This window comes from Grammomys surdaster, unplaced genomic scaffold, assembly GCF_004785775.1.
Source record: "Grammomys surdaster isolate TR1022 unplaced genomic scaffold, NIH_TR_1.0 126660, whole genome shotgun sequence".
NCBI lineage: Eukaryota > Metazoa > Chordata > Mammalia > Rodentia > Muridae > Grammomys > Grammomys surdaster.
The window spans coordinates 710,832-728,829 of record NW_021621449.1 but is presented as its reverse complement, the minus strand read 5'-3'; positions in this window follow the sequence as shown (position 1 = coordinate 728,829).

The window sequence follows — 17,998 nt, the reverse complement described above, 5'->3', positions numbered from 1 at the left end:
AAATGGTGAAGATGACTTGTGTGGTGGCACATGCCTTTAATCGCAGCACTCGGGAGGCAGAGGCAGACAGATCTCCAGGTTTGAGGCCAGCCTGAGTGAGTTGCAGGCCAGCCTGGGCTACACCGAGAAACTCGGTCTCAAGAAACTAAGGGGGGAAAAGGTGAAAATAGGCCTGTAGGTTTGGAAGGAAAACAAGGGTCTTGGGTGTTGATTTCTCTGCTTTTGGTTTTGAGGCTGGAGTTGTATTGCAAAAGGCCAGAGACTGGAGGCTTGGAGAGAACAGAAAAGTGTCGGAGCTGCCCGGTGAACAAGCTGTTTGTTTTCTCCAAATTCAGACATCTGGGACCTTGGAATCCAGGTGGGTACTGAAAAGGGACAGATCCAGATAGGAATGGCACCAGGGCCCTGAATTACTCTTAGAGCAGGTTCTCAAAGCAAAACCCTACCTTGTAAGCCACAAAAGGCTTATCTTTAGATTCCCTCTGGCCTGGCCAGCTCCTTGGGTAACTGGCAGAGCCCGCGAAGCCACAGCCCATGGGGTAGCTCCCCAGTGGCACAGTCGGTAGGCAGGGAGAGGTTCCCAGGACAGGACAGGCTTCTGCGAAAGGCTAAGGGATTCAGCTGTGGCTCCGGCAGCAGATCAACCTAACTGCCAGCTGGTGGTTTAGAGGAAAGTCTTTGAAGCAGAAATTAGATATCAGTTTCCTAATTTCTAAATCAGCAATAGCTGTGCTCAGTTTCTAAGGTCAGCCTAAGGGCAAAGTCCATAAAGTTCTCTTTGTAGGAAAGTGCTCAATGGAAGTACCGTTGTTCCCGTGTCCCCATCGACTCCTTTGGCCCCTTTTCGGCATCCACACTGCTTGGCAGGGCCATCAACTAGTCTAGTCTGGTGCTCACCTCTTCTGCAACCTGTGCATGAGCTGCTCCAGGGCCACCTGACAGACACTTAAGCAGTTGTCTGCAAGAAATGCTTGTCTAGTACACGTATCCACAAACTCTTCTGTAGTGGCTATGTCAATAAAACTTATATTATTACTTTATTTTTTTTTTACTTAAAAATTATTCTTGGACAATTTGATAAGCGTATACAGTGTAACTTGGTCACACCCACCCCTACTCTCTACTTCTTTCCCCTCCCCCCACGCCGCACACCCCCCTCCACGTCTCCCTCCCACCTTCACGTCCTCTGTGTTTAAAAATGACTCACTGAGCCCAGTTAGTGTTGTCCACGTGCCCGTGGGTGTGGAGCCATCTACTGAAGGGTGGGCAACCTACCAGAGGCCATACACACCCAGAGAAAACTCTACCTTTCCCGGCTGCTACTGACAGCCAATAGCTTCTCAGCTAGGGGTGGGGCCTTGAGAGCGCCTCCCTCACCTCGGCTGGAATGCTGACTGCTCTGATCATGCGCAGATGATCACAGCTGCTGAGAGTTATTGGGAGCAGCCACCCCGTCCAGAAGACTGCACTTCTCTGCGCTCCTCCCCATCAGTCCCCTGGCTCCTTATCTCTTTCTACGCTCTCTCCTCCATGTTTCCTGAGCCTTGGGAAGGGTTGTGGGTGGAGACAAATATCATTTAGGATTTAGTACTTACTCTCAGCTCTTTTACCATTTATGAGTCTCTGCATTAACGGCTGCCCACTGCAAAAAGAAGCGTCTTTAGCCAAAGCTGAGATCAGCAGTTGTCTGTGGGTATAAATAAATGTTTAGAAGGCAGTTTAAGAATGTGAGCGTTTAGAAGAAAAAAAGTAAAAGGTTCCCTAGAAGCTATGACCTCCCTTACTATGGACTTTTTGGTCATGTTTACAGAATCAAGCATGAATTCCTTCCCGGGGAACAGGCCTTGAACTCAACCAGGATCTTATGGTTACGCCCATAAAATTAATAAAAGTCACATCATTATTACATCAGCGGTCACCCGTCACCCCCTCTGTACTGTGAAAGCTAGTCAAAAAGAAATTTTCAGGTCAGTTCCAGATTGACGTCTCTGTCCTGAAAACAAAGTGTATCATGCCTTCAACAATGTAGATGTGTCTTACCATCTAATAGTAGAGTGTAGCCAAGATCAACGGCCACTATGTTCTTTTGGGAGTTTCCAGGACCTCTCTGACCAATAACTCACAGGGAAGTGTACTGTGCAGACACTGAGGTTTTGTTTAAAAAGCATATCTTGCCAGGTGTGATGGCACATGCCTTTAATTCCAGCACTTGGGAGGCAGATGCAGGCAGATGTCTTGAGTTTGCCAGCCTGATCTTCAGAGTAAGTTCCAGGACAGCCAGGGCTGCACAAAAGCAACATAAATGAAATGTACTGTTTTTCCTATCAAAGGATTAAATAGTGCATAATTCCATTTTTAAAAAACAATTTTAAAAAAGGAAAGGAAAAGAGAAAGAGTTAAAGAAGCCATTAGGTGGGGATTCAAATTTCCCCAAGGTTAACACTTTTAGTAATCAAAATATGTGCTCACGGTTGCACTCTCTGCTAAAAAATTTCATTCTGGGTATCAACCGTGTCATCTAAGAATGTGAGGCCATAGACTGAGCACCCAGGGTGAGGCACAGGACCCCTTAAAAACCAACCAACCAAACAAACAAACAAGCACGACTCTCATTGGATGTGCTTGTGCGCTCGGTTTGACATGGGTGTGCACCCTTTTGCGGAAGGAAACTTTTCCCTTACTGAAACCCTTTGGATTGTGTGGTCATTGTCTTAAACCGCATCCTCAGACCCAACAAGGGGCTCTTTCTTCATTACCAAGGTCTTGGGAGCTGATTCTCATTTCGGGAGGTACACCCTTGTGGGCTTGGATGTGGAGACACGCTCTAGTTTCCGGACTGACAGAAATCCAAAACCAGAAGTAAATCAGGAACTCAAAGTTCAAGTGGGCACTGTAGCGCGAAGCAGGGCACGAAGCAAGGCGAGAGAAATGCACTATAGAACACTGCCTTGGAGGTTAGGGATTTTCCAAGAATGAGACTGACTGAGATGGCGCCAGGCATGAGTTTGAGCTGAAAATAGGGAACAAAAAGTCCATGGACAATAGGAGAAACAGCCAGGGGGAGGGGGGTAGAGGTAGGTGGAAGGGCATAGTGTAATCCAGGCGCGTGTACGAAAGGAGGAAGTGAAGGTTACTCTCTCCAACATCCTCCTGACACTCCATTGGATGGATGTTGAGGTTCTGTGAAGACAACTCTTATACCAAGAGAGGAAGAAGAAATCAAAGTCTCACAGTCCTGCTTCAGTGGCTGCGACATCCCTGAAGCTGTGCGAGACACGGACAGGCAGAAAGCATGTGCAGACTCCAAACTTGAGGTTCCTGTCTCCCGAGAGGGACCAGAGATAGAGGGCACGAGAAACCTCTGTGTAGAGCCTGATCTGGAGGATACCTTCATGTAGCATAAGGTGGTCGGCACAGACTCTAGGAGTGACATAAGCAGGAGCTTACACCAACCCCCATAAGCAGCCACGAAGGGCCTTGGTGATACTCTCTGGGAGTTTTCACATAAGAAGGGGAGGATGAAACCTCTGATCCAGATATCACAGCGCAAGCTAGGGATGGAAAAGCCAGGTTTCTTTTTGTGGAACGGAGAAGAATAAAATATCTGAGCCAAGTAAGAATATAATACTCAGGGTTAGAGAGATGGTTCCGCGGTTATGGTTCCTCTTCTTCAGGAACTGGATTTAATAAAGTACCCATATAGTGGCCCACGACCGTATATAACTTCAGTTTCAGGGGATCCAACAACCTTTTCTTCTAGTGCATCAGGTACACAAGTGGTGTACAGACAGACATACAGGGAAAACACACACACACACACTAAATTTTAAAAAATTAAGCTTCCCTTACAATATTTATAACATAATATATATATTTTAAGATTCATTTATTTATTTTATGTATATGAGTACACTGTTGCTGTCTTCAGACACACCAGAAGAGGGCATCGGATCCCATTACAAATGGTTGTGAGCCACCATGTGGTTGCTGGGAATTGAACTCAGAAAACCTCTGGAAAAGCAGTCAGTGCTCTTAACCACAGAGCCATCTCTCCAGCCCTATAATATAATATATAATATAACATATAATACATACGTTATAGACAATATATTATTTAATGTACAATATAATATTACAAGTATTATATAGTGTACATAATACATCATATGTCATATGTTATAGAGATCATATACTATAGAGTATACATTGTACATTACATAATATACTATACATTATGTAACATACAATATGTAATAGATAATATGCTGTATATGATATTATATATTATACTGTGTAATATATGATATATTGAATACTATATTATATATTATAAATATAACATATTACATTATATATAACAAATATATAATATATGCTATCTATAATTATTATATATTATACATACAGGGTCTCAGGTTTCCTCTGGGGCACATAGTTCTGTATTGGGGAGATAAACCTCATACAAAAGGAAAAAGAATCAACAGGTGAAGATTTGTATGTAAACTTCTCACAGACTATGGAAGGAAACGGATTAGAAAAGGGATCTGTGACCCTCTTTTCTCTGAAACATAGCAACAACAAAGCAAGCAGAAGGGAAGCCTGCCTTTTGGGTGGGATCCCCTTGGCTGCCTTCAGCTTTTGACTCTTGAGCTGGGACCCTCAGTGTCTGAACTCATCAGTATAGGCTCCAGCCCACACTCCTCTCTCCCTAGCCTGCACTCCCCCTCCCCAGTCATCTCCTCTCCCCAACTCTCCCCTCTCCTTCCCCAGCTTCCCCCTCATTTTTATATCTCACTCCCCAGTTTAAGAAAGAAGGAAAGAACAACTTAAGGATAGACAGAAGGGTAACCAAAATGTTCCCTTCTGAACAACACAATGGATTCATCAGAGCTCCCTTGGGGAGATCCCCTGCTGTCAGGGATGAGCTCTGACCACCTTTCCAGTTCAGAAGTCTGCTGCCTCTGGCAGAAAATCCATGTGGTGTGGCTGGTCAGCAAGCATAGTTCCTTAGGCCTCACTTCCATACCTGGCCGAAGTTGGTGTCAATATTGAATATTCTCTCCTCTGGTGAAGATCAAGTGCCACTGGGGATGGCTACTTAGAAAGAAACATCTACCCAACACTGTATAGTGACAATGATCTTCTTTTTGGTAAATTTTATTTTTTATGTGCATTGGTGTTTTGCCTGCGTGTATGTCTGTACAAAGGTGTAGGATCTCCTAGAACTGGAGTTACAGACAGGTGTGAGCTGCCATATAGGTGCTGGGACCTGGAACTCTGGTCTTTTGGAAGAGCAGCCAGTGCTCTTAACCACTGTGCCATCTCTCCCACCACTAATGACAACAAATTAAAAAAAACAAACAAATAAACAAACAAAAAACCCAACCCATAACCAACACCCCACATGGGAGAGTAATAACCACGGAGGTGACTGGCCAGGATCTTTGGAGTTTGGTTCTAAGCGGGAGCATCAGTACCTGAGTCTAGGAACATGAAAGGCCTACAGGAAGTCTGGCAATCGGAAGAGAAAGTACTCAGGTTAGACATGGACATGCCCTTTTCAGGGATGCTGAAGTTACACTGTATATCTGACAGCTGGACCAACACTGAAAGAGGTAGAAGATTGAAGTTTGGATGAACAAAAAGAAACTTCCAGAGAGGGGGGAAGTGTTGAGAATGTAGGGGGAAGGGTATTCACAGAGGGCATGCCCTGTCTTAGAAAGAACAATAACCAATGTTATTCCTGACTTTGGATGAGGATTAAAAGACATTAGTTAATGTCATCTAAAAATGCAACTATAGAACTAGTATGTAAAGATTTCTGGCTTCCTGTGTGCTTTATTTTTTGTCTTTTCTCGTTAACAAAGATGCACCTCCAAGGTCAACTGTGAACCACGGTTTCATCCTCTCAGGACAAGACTCTTATTTTATTTGATATCTTATTTCTAGCATCCCTTATTCCAGAATCTATTCTGTGTCTATCCTAACTACTTTTTATCTGATTCTTCAGATAGTAATTTATCTTGATAGAGTGACTTTTGTTTTTGTTTTTGTTTTTTTTTTTTTGGTTTTTTCGAGACAGGGTTTCTCTGTGTAGCCCTGGCTGTCCTGGAACTCACTCTGTAGACCAGGCTGGCCTCGAACTCAGAAATCCGCCTGCCTCTGCCTCCCAAGTGCTGGGATTAAAGGCGTGCGCCACCACCGCCCGGCTGATAGAGTGACTTTTAAAAAATATTTTATTATTGATTCATGTGCCTTGGGAGGGAGTGTAGTTCTGGAGGAGGCCTGAAGAGGGCGACAGATCCCGGGAAGTAGCGTTTCAAATGACTGTGAGCAAGTGGGTGCTGGAGACCAGACTCTACTCCTCTTCAAGAGGGGGACCTTTCTCTTAAGAGAGCAAACATCTCTCAAGCCCCGACAGTGTGACTTTTTCTAACTCTCAGGCCACAGGGTGAAGAGAGCGTGGCAGTGAAGGTCCAAGCGGAGAGGAGGTTTTCTTGAGACTTTTGCAACAAGGAGAAACAGTAGGGTAATTAAACATAGAGGCATTCTTACTTTTCTACGATCTGCCATGTATGTAATTTAGATTTAATTTATATTTATCAGGGAAAACAATAAGTGATAACGAGAAAAAAATGTTGAAAAGGATGAAAGTATGAAGCTAAGGTGTTAATGAGAATTTTAGATGAGGGTGAATGTTGTATGGCAAAATAAGATTTTTGTTCTAAGAATGAAGAAGAGAGAAGCTTAAAACCAAGTCACTGAAGGTTTGAATAAATTGTACAAGGTTTGTGGAGGATGGGCCATGAGGGTAGGTGGTGAGGGTGGGCAGTGAGGATGGTGGTGAGGGTGGGCCGTGAGGGTGGGCCATACGGGTAGTTGAAGTTTATGAGAACCCTTAAGGCTCGTCTACTCGTGGCAACATTTACAGGAGCTGGTCGAATTAGAACATATGTCTCACTAAGCGCACCACCTGTGCCTCTGCTCATTTTTTTTAGGCTTTAACCACTCGGGGAAATTGAGTCATAGCAAATCCGAGATTTAAAAAAAAAAAGTTTGGATTATTTTGTCTAAACTTCACCTAAATGTTGAGTAGACGTTAAAGGGACAGGCTTGGTGGAGCTGTCCTGTGTTCAGCAAAGCTTGGGAGCCTGCAGCAATGGGGACGAAGAGGCAAAGTCATCCAGCCAGGACCCCGGAGGAATGAGACCCTTCTCATAAATCACTCTGTCTTCTTGACCAGAGCGGTCACAGATCCCCCGAGACTGGGCTCTAACCAGCACACACCTTCTAAGAGTCCTGGGGCTTCCGGCTATGTGGGATGCAGTATAAAAGTTATAACCGCATGAAACTCTCTCTGTACCACAGCTCCACAGGTGTTTGAGGGATGTGGAAGTTGCTGAAGACAAGCAAAAGATGAGAAAACAGACCCCCGGGGGAGGCCTCCTGAGCCCAGACTCCTTCAGAGTTTGCAGGTGGAGTCACAGACAGGCCCAAGGTAGAAAGAAGGAAACTGATGGAAGACAACGGATGGACCGATTGTATAGGTGGATAGAGGCCTCCTCCCTCCCAGTTGCTGCTGCTGGTAATGTGATTAAGATTATTTTAGAATATGATGAGACATGATTTGGCCTTGAGAAAAAATAGAAACTCAAACAATAGAAACCATCTTGCTGCCGATATTTTAAAAGACCTCATGAAGGCAGCGGATGTTAACTGATATCATACCTTATGGTACCCTCTCCTAAATCTGGTAACACAGAGTGTAACAGTTTTAAATTTTATACTTAAAACCTGGACTAAGAGTCTCCCTTAGATTTGCCTAGGATTAAAATAGCTCGAGGAATGATGTGCGCCTGTTCCCACAGCTGTCTGACCTTATATGTCTTAGTGATCCACGGAGCATCCCACCATAGAAAGTAAGAATCGGTTTCTCAGAAATTGTGTGCTGGGAGTCTCCTCTGCATCGCTCTCTCTCTCTCTTAGCCTTCTTTCCCAGAATCCTCCACTAAAATTCCCAGACTATTCTTTTCAGCCTGGGGACCAAAGGGTGATATAAAGCAGAAAGAACAGATTGGGACTGACCTTGGAGCATCCTTTCTGGTGCTCTTAGCCACTGAAACCAAAATCAACGGAGGAACCTGTTTGTTCTGCTGTCTGATGCCAAATGGCTAGAGCCCCTAAAGGCAGGGGAGACAGGAGCAGGAAGCTGAGGAACCAACATCTCAACCACACACAGGAAGCAGAGAGAGCAAGCCAGAAGTAGGCTTAAATCCTCAAACCTCATCCCTGGTGGCATACTTCCTCTGGCAAGGATCTCGTAACGGTTTCATAACTCTTCCGAACAGCGCCACCAATGGGAAACCAAGTTTTCAAATATATGAGCCAGTGATGGACATTTCTCATTCAAACCCCCATGTTTGGCCCACAGCCTCCCTAGGCTAGTGGCTATATCATAATGCAAAACAGATTTAGTCTAACTTCAAAAGTCCTCATGATGTTTCACAGTCTCAACACTGTCCAAAAGTCCAAAGTCTGTGTAGCCCTGGTTATCCTGAAACTTAACTTTGTAGACTAGGCTGAACTTGAATTCAGGAATCTACCTGCTTCTGCCTCCCGAGTGTTGGGATTAAAGGTGTGCACTACCTAGCCTGGCTGACAGAGTGTATCATTTTTGTCTACTTTATTATCAAGCATGTGGGGGGAGGGGAAAAGCACCTCCCAATTTTGGGAGGTGCTTCTACTTTTCTGTTCCTTTTAGGTTCCTGTCCACACTGTCAGATTGTCAACCACTCAGGGGATGTGGTTATCTTTTGGCATCTGTCAGTCTATTAAAGTGAACAACCAGCTGTCAACCAGGGGACTTGGATTTCCTACTCCCTTCTTGCCCCCAAAGTCATTCCTGACTTTGTTGTCATTCCTTCCAACACACCATCACCAGGTAGGAAAGAAAGGTTAGAGGAGGAAAGGGGTGTGGGTCTCTTTAAACTACTTCCTGCTGATGAATAGGGGTATTGAGTTTCTTGGGGTAAGTCTGATATTCATAGTCAGGATATCGACAATTTCTTCTTCTACTCTCTTTTTCTCTAGACCACCAGCAACTGCAGAAGAAGCAGGAACCAGCAGGAGGAACAGCTGTACCTCCTCCTCCTCCTCTTCTTCTTCTTCCTCCTCCTCCTCTTCCTCTTCTTCTTCCTTCTCCTCCTCCTCCTCTTCTTCTTCTCCTCCTCCTCCTCCTCCTTCTTCCTCTTCCTCTTCCTCCTCCTCCTCTTCTTCTTCTTCTTCCTCCTCCCCTTCTTCCTCTTCCTCCTTATTCCTTTTTCTGAACACCACTTCCACCCCGTCTTGTAGCTCTGGCATTTATACCCTCTCCAGACTTCTCAGAATTACATCAGGCCCCTGCCAGAGCATGCACGAGGCAAAAAGTCTGCTGTTGTGAATAATCTGAAGCAGCCCCATATCCCACACCTTGGATTAAAATAAAAACATGTTTACATAACATAAGTGGAGTTTTAAGGAAACCAAAAGTCTCACTACCCAGCCTATTGTGAGAGGTGCCGCCGTTGGACAGGTGGACCTGGGTTATGTAAGAGAGCCGTCTGAGCAAGCCAGTAAGCTGGATTGCTTCTTAGTCTCCCTCTGCTTTAGTTCCTGCCTCCACATTCCGGCCTTGGGTTCCTGCCTTGCCTTCCTTAATGATGGACTCTTAAGCTGAAGCTAAAAGAACCTTTTCTTCCCTAAGTTGGGTTTGGTCCTGGTGTGGTTTTTTTGTTTTGTTTTTTGTTGTTGTTTTTGTTTGTTTGTTTTTTCGAGACAGGGTTTCTCTGTGTAGCCCTGGCTGTCCTGGAACTCACTCTGTAGACCAGGCTGGCCTCGAACTCAGAAATCCGCCTGCCTCTGCCTCCCAAGTGCTGGGATTAAAGGCGTGCGCCACCACTGCCCGGCGGTCCTGGTGTTTATTACAGTGATAGCAAACAAACAAGTTAGTGTATGTAACAATCACAGCGTTTGTGTGGCTGTATGAGCACGTGTGTGCAGATGTGCACACCTGTGACCCTACAGAGATCAGAGACCAGAAGAAGGTGTTGGATCACTCAGCGCTGAATTATAGGGTTTTGTGGGACACAGGATTTATTTTGTGAGTTCTGGGATCCAAATGCTGGTGGTCCTCAAGACTGCAGAGAAAACCCTTAACCACTGAGCCATCCGTCTCTGCAGATGGCTCCAGCTAGAATCTTCCACGGAGCATGAGCTCATTGATTTGTCTGGCTGGCCAGCAGGCTTCAGTGAGCTGCGTGTCTTCACTGCCTGCCCTAATGCTAATAGCTACAGACTCATGACACAGTGCCCAGCCTTTACATGGATTCTGAATTCAAGCCCTCATTTCTGGGCACACACTGAGCCCTTATGCTGCAGGTCCCTATCTCTGTGTGGTCCGTGTATCATGAAGAACCCTCTATAAACCAGCCGCTCATCCTTTCTCCTTCAGGAAACTGATCATGATGAGGGCTCGACTGAAGGAGTTAACATGGAAAGTCTCAGAGTCAAAGGACACTGGCTCGTAACCTTCTTACACTGTGTTTTTATGAGCTTAGAGTGTAAATAATCTTTCCATTTGATGACAGATCATTGAAGTGCACACCTAACTTCATGGCTGATACATGATAACACAAAGTTCATGCCAGAAAGTTCTCCACTTCTTCATAGTTACCCGTCATTGCATGACTGGATATATAATCTTTTTGGTTTTTTGTTTTGTTTTTTTTTGAGACAGGGTTTCTCTGTGTAGCCCTGGCTGTCCTGGAACTCACTCTGTAGACCAGGCTGGCCTCGAACTCAGAAATCTGCCTGCCTCTGCCTCCCAAGTGCTGGGACTAAAGGCGTGTGCCACCACCGCCCGGCAATCTTTTTTAAAATTTAAGTTAATATATTAAAATGTGTGTGTGTGTGTGTGCACACGTGCACACCTGGTGCCCACGAAGGCCAGAAGAGGATGTCACATCCCTCAGAACTAAAGGTACAGTTGTGAACCACCATGTGGGTACTGGGAATTGAACCTGAGCTTTCTGGGAGAGCAGCCAGTGCTCTGAATAGCTGAGCTATCACACCAGCCCTGCATGAATAATATTTACTCACAGTCAGTATCAAGCCAGAAAAACTCAGAAAGGTGGGCAAGCTTAACCGTGGGGCATGGGAGCAACTCTGCAAGCCTATGCCTGAGGCGAGCTCTGGGGAAGATAGTTATCTCATGAAGGGGATAATTACTCCTCCCCTCTCCTTAGCATGGCTTCAGGTAAATCAGCTTCTCTGATTCTGGATAGGTGGCAGGCCTAAGCTGGATTAACTCTTTTTTTTTTAAAGATTTTAATTTATTTTTTATATGAGTACACTGCAGCTGTCTTCAGACACACATCAGACGAGGGCATCAGATCCCATTACAGATGGTTGTGAGTTACCATGTGGTTGCTGGGAATTGAACTCAGGACCTCTGCAAGAGCAGTCAGTGTTTTTAACCGCTGAGCCATCTCTCCAGCCCTGTGGACTAACTCTGAATTGAAGAAACAGTAGTATATAAACTCTGGGCATATTAGAATGTCATGTCTCTATCCAGGGCCAGGGGTAGAACCCAGAATTCATTATTTTAACTAGAAGGATACTTTCATTCAATGGGCCTCAACAAATCCTTGAAATTTCCACCTTTTATATGGTAATTTAAACCTTAATGGAGCAACTATAATGCTTTGCCTGGAAGGTGGAGCACCAAGGTGCCCACTAGGGAGGAGGGGCATCCTTAGTTGTCTCCAATCTCTATTTAGCTAGTTAATATTAGATGGGTTGTATGGAAACTCTTACTAGAAAAGATCTAACTAAAATATTTTATTTTATGTGTATGGGCATTTTGCCTTCATGTATATCTCTGCCCTACATACAGATCTGGTGCCATGGAGGCCAAAAGAGGGATAGTTATTTAAAGGACAAAAACAAATTCTAAAAATAGTAGTTAGTATTGCTATCTGGTCTCCTTTATTTAGGTGTAATAATCTATGGTTTATTCCAGCACTCAGGAAGCAGAGGCAGGAAGATGTCTGACTTTGAAGCCAGAGTGAGTTCCAGGACAGTCAGGGCTACACAGAAAACCCTGTCTCAAAAAAAAAAAAAAAAAAAAGCTCAAAGTTCAAAATCTCTTCTAAGACTCAAAGCAATCTCTCTTAATTGTGACTCCTTGTAAAATCAAAAAAGCAATTATTTACATAATTCCAACTAATAATGGCATACATTATTTATTACTATTCCAATAGAAAGGATAAATAATGAGGAAATATTGGACCAAAAAGAAAGACCAAAACCAGCAGGACAAACTCCAAATCCTGTAGCTTCCTGTCTGGTTTAAGGGCTTAGAGGTCTCTTACATACTTCTCTTCTTTGGACTACTTCCATTCCCTCCACGAAGCTTTCCTTGACAGGAGTTCCATGGCTCAACGATCTCTGCCATCTTGGAATCTCCAACACCATTCCAGCTTCTCTTTCACAGCGCCACACAGTGTCCTCTCTGGGTCTTCCATGCAGGGAGGGACAATCCTGCCATATTCCTGGCCTGTCTTAGTTTGGGTTACCACTTCTCTGATGAAACACCACGACAAAAGCAACTTGGGGTGGGGAAGGTTTATTTGGTGTAATCTTCCATATTGCTGTTCTTCATCAAAAGAAGTCAGGACAGGAGGCTAAACAGGCAGGAGAGAGGAACTGATGCAGAGGCCATCAAGGGATGCTGCTTACTGGCTTGTTCCACATGGCTTGCTCAGCCTGCTTTCTAATAGAACCCTGGACTGTTTTTCTCAGGGTTGGCACTACCCACAGTGGTCTAGCCCTCCCCCATTGATCACTAATTGAGAAAATGCCTTACAGCTAGATTCTATGGAGACATTTTTCTCAACTAAGTCTCCTTCCTGGCTAATGACTCCAACTCATGTTAAGTTGACATACAAAACAGCCAGTACATCCAGTTAGCTATGGGGGCTGGTATGACTATTTATGGATGAAAGAAGAGAGAACTTTGTGGTAATGGAATTTCTTGGTGTGATGGTTATACAGACACACACATGTATTGGTGTGTGTCACAGGTGCACACACACACACACTTGTATTGCTTGCTTTCTTGTTTATATTATGTCATACATAATCTGGAGGAATTGTGTCTATACTTCTTATCTGTGCCTTTGTGTAAGGTTTATTTTTATTCATGTGCATTGTACACTATATGTGTAGACGTGCAGGTGCCCACAGAGGCCAAAAGGTGTCAAATCTCCCAGACCTGTAGTTGCAGGCAGTTTTGAGCCAAGCAACCTGGGTGCTAAGAACCGACTTGGGTCCTCTGGAAGACCGGCGAGTGCTCTTAGCCACTGATCTGTTTCTCCAGCCCCGATCTGTGGTGTCTTTTAGTTACATTTTTAAATTTTGTTGTATGTGTGCATACACTTCCAGCACACATGTGGAAGTCTGAGGACAGCTGTGGGAATAGTTCCCTCTCTCATCCTGCTGGTCCTGTGGAACAGACTCAGATTGCCTGGCTTGCTGGCGAGGGCCTCTGTCCACCAAGCCAGCTTGTGGCTTCTCTACCCTATTTTTATAACTTACATGTCTGATTATTTCATAACAGGACTTTTCTTTTAAAAAATAAGAGATCTGCTGGGTAGTGGTGGCGCACGCCTTTAATCCCAGCACTTGGAGGCAGAGGTAGGCGGATCTCTGAGTTCGAGGCCAGCCTAGTCTACAGAGTTCCAGGACAGCCAGGGCTATACAGAGAAACCTTGTCTCGAAAAACCAAAAACAAAAATAAAAATAAAAGCAAAACAACTCCCTCAAAAAAACAAAAAAATAAGAGATCATAAAAATTTGGGACATTGCACTAATTTCATTAAGTGACATAGGGAGCATAGCATTTACTTTGTTGAGACGTAATAAGTCTTTAAATGTGATCATCTTGTTAATGATTTATTTACTTTCGTTGTATGTGCATTGGTATTTTCTCTGCATGTATGTCTGTGTGAGGGTGTTGGATCCCCTGGAGCTGGAGTTACAGACAGTTATGAGCCATGTTGGTGCCGAGAATTTAATCTGGGTCCTCTGGAAGAGCAGCCGGTGCTCATAACCATTGAGACATCTTTCCAGCCTCAGTAGTTGATTTTTATGTTTGTGGCCTCTTCCACAAATGGCTGGAACTCTCTCTATAGTCCAGGCTGGCCTCAAACTCAGAGATTCCCTTTTCTCTGCCTCCTGAGTGGTGGGATTAAAGGTGTGTGTCTGAATCTTTTTGAGTTTAAAGTTTTTCCCATAAGATTTTAACATTTCTTAAGTTGCAATTCTTTTGTTTGTTTTAAAGATTTATTAATTTAATGTATATGAGTTGTCTTCAGACACATCTGAAGAGGCATCAGATCCCATTACAGATGGGTGTAAACCACCATGTGGTTGCTGGGAGTTGAATTCAGGACCTCTGGAAGAGTAGTCAGTGCTCTTAATCGCTGAGCCATCTGCCCAGCCCTTATGTTTGGATTCTTAAGTATTTAAGATTTTTTTTTTAATTATTGGTGGAGCTTTCCTCTTCTACTGTTCTGATTATTGTCTTGGAAATAAAAGTTATAGTTCATTTTACAAAGGTCTAGATCTTATTGTGTATGTGTAAGTGACAGGAGACAGCGAGGAAGAATGGGGGGGGGGTGAGAGATAGAGAAGGGAGAGTGGTCTAAAGAGTAGGGAAGAGATGGCTCAGAGGTCGAGAGCACTGATTGCTCTTCCAGAGGTCCTGAGTTCAATATCCAGCAACCACATGAGAAAAAAAAAGAAAAAGAAAAAGGAAAAACCCAACAAAATAACCACAACAGAAACATTAAATCTTGCTAGTGATCCTTTTGTATGGAAAAATATTTTTAATTATTGTAGCCTAAAAGTAAATAACCCACAAAGAATTAAATGGCACCTTTAAGCAAATAAGCTTGAAAACAGATGTTCAGGCACTAAAACAAAACAATGTCCTTTAAAAGAACATTTGGGAGCCATTGGTGCATCTATAAAGCAAAACGCCTAGTAAAGAGGCACCCATGTGAAAGAGTCTTAAAGGAGAATCATTTTATTTCTTACGTTTTTGTTAGTTGTTCATTGTGTGTACAGGAGGTCAGAGGGCAACTTGCCTTTGCATTTCACTGAAATTATTCCTATTAACGTCATCAGTTACTTTTTGTCTTCATCCCCTCTGTCGCCATTGTGATGCAATGGTTCGAGTCCTTGTCACTTCTCCTCTGGGTTTCTGTTCCTGGACCATCATTTAGTTTGGTAACTGGAGAGCTGATCTTGACTTGTGTGGAAGGCAAGCTCAGAAAGGGAAACCAGGCAGATGGCACGACAAAACAGATCAGCTCTCCAGTTACCAAACCAAAAGTAACTCCATTTAAAGAATGTAGTGACTTGGGAATCATCTCACCAAAAGTAGTAATTAGAAGAGCACAGGATCCAGAGAAGAGTCCCTCATTTTATGCAGGTAAAGAAAAAAAACAAAACAAAGCAAACAAAACCAAAGAAAACCCCTAAACCAAAAATTAGTGACTAAGTCAACAAGGAAGTTCCCACAGTGGGGCAGACAACTGTCAAGGCTGGAGAAGCAAGGAACTGAAATGTCCACTGACTTAGCAGCACAGCATTAACTGATGACGTTAATAGGAATAATTTCAGTGAAATGCAAAGGCAAGAAAACAGTGACTAGAAAGTGACACCGTTTGGCTACAATGGAAAGAGGGCAGGGAACAGTACAATGACTTCAAGAGAGAATATTAATACAAGAAACATGAGCACATTTGGGTGCCAAAAGAGGGTGTGATCCAAAATAAAAGATAATAAAATGGACTGAGGATTCAGTAACGTGTCTGCTACGCAAGCATGAAGGCTTTAGTTGAATCCCAAAGACCAATAAAAGCTGGGTGCAGAGGAGTCCAGAGAGGTTACTGATGAGCTGTTTTGGTCTCAGCATGGCTTAGCCCCAGTTCCACTCTGGCAGGACAGGATCATAAAGACAAGCTGCTGGTACCCTGCTGAGCTACTGGGCATCTGAGGAGGCTAGAAGAGTATTATGCACAGTTTGGGAGAATGACCCTGCTCTTAACTGATCCACAGAGCTGCAGTCCACATGGCAGTGCTTCTGCAAAACTTAGAGCCAAGCAGAGGCAAGCTCTAAGAAGAATGTCTCTGGCCAGCAGTTACACATCTTTCTAAAAGTAAAATGGAGATAGTCAACATGGGTTGAAGGAGTATACCATCTTTCCACATTTCCTTATGATATCATTTACAGATGACATTCCTCCTAAAGGTTACAAATAATTTTTGTATCATTAAGTAGGGGTTTGTATGACATAAGCTCTAGTATCTTCTCTGCACACTTTCATCTTTTAAGGGAGTCATATTTTTTTAAAGACTTATTTTATATATATATATATATATGAGTACACTGTTGCTATCTTCAGACACACCAGAAGAGGGCATCAGATCCCATTACAGATGGTTGTGAGCCACCATGTGGTTGCTGGGAATTGAACTCAGGACCACTGGAAGAGCAGATGTTGCCCTTAACCCCTGAGCCATCTCTCCAGCCTGGGAGTCATATTCTTTTTTTTTTTTTGTTTTTTTTTTTTTTGTTTTTTCGAGACAGGGTTTCTCTGTGTGTAGTCCTGGCTGTCCTGGAACTCACTCTGTAGACCAGGCTAGCCTCGAACTCTCGAACTCAGAGATCCGCCTGCCTCTGCCTCCCAAGTGCTGGGATTAAAGGCGTGCGCCACCACCGCCCGGCTGGGAGTCATATTCTTAAAAGTTGTCTTTCTTTGTCCAGGCGAAAGGCTATAACTTACAATTCCTTTGGATTCCCTTTAACCTACAAATGGTAGGAAAACATGCTTATCTATCTAACAAAAGGTCACACATAGAGCTAAAGCCCAAATCACCTTATTTCTAAATCCTTTTTTAAACTCTTCCTCTGTAAGCTCATGGCAGATCAAAAAGGTTCCTAAATTAAGTTTACCACAGCATCTCAGTGCCGCTTTGTTCACTGAGAAAACACACAATCCAGCTCCAACCTCACATCTAACTTCACTGTATAGAATTTTAAAATATTTCCTTCCAAATTACAACAGAAACACACCTTATGGAGCAAATAGATGAAAATTATCAATAGTTCCAGTTACTCAGTTTTTCACATAATACTTGGTTATGTTCTTCTTTTACATTTTCTACTATCATGTGACCTATTTAGTGATAAAAATGAAAATCTGGATTTTTTTTTTTTTGCTGTTAACTACTTGAAATCCTCAAGATATACTTGATTTAAAGCAAAAAAAAAAAAAATCCCATGAGTATTACAAATAGGCTTGTTATCTTATGAAATTTCAAATATCCATCAATATTTTGCAAGTTAAGATAGATTTCTCTGCAACCTCTTCTCATCAGCCCTCCTCAAAACACACACATGGAACCATACACTACTTGAAATAAGCTACTGGAAATACACTGCAGGCATTAGTATTTCAATAATGATCTGTCAGTCATACTTGCATAATCTGGTAGCCTTGGCAACAGGGAAAAAGCTTCAATTACTCTTCTAAGTAACTTGGGTATAAATTACTTGTAAGTAGTTGAAGGCCAAAGGAAAAAGGGAAGTAAGTACTTGTTTCCCCCATTGTTGGTTCTCAGCAAAAGGATATCCTAAGAACCAAAGTGGTGTAGGCCTGTATCACTATGTGGGAGCCAGTAGGGGGCACATTGTAAGCACAAGGCCCACATGGTGACAGAGTAAGTTCAAGGCTAGCTTGGGCAACTTTATTGTAAAACGTAGAAAGGTGGCTGAGAATATAGCTCAGTGGTAGATGTATGAGCTCCACTAGTTGGGAAGGATGCCTTTTTGTCCCCCCCTCTTTTTTTGTTGATGAAAATAGGACACACATAGGTATAGTACATGTCT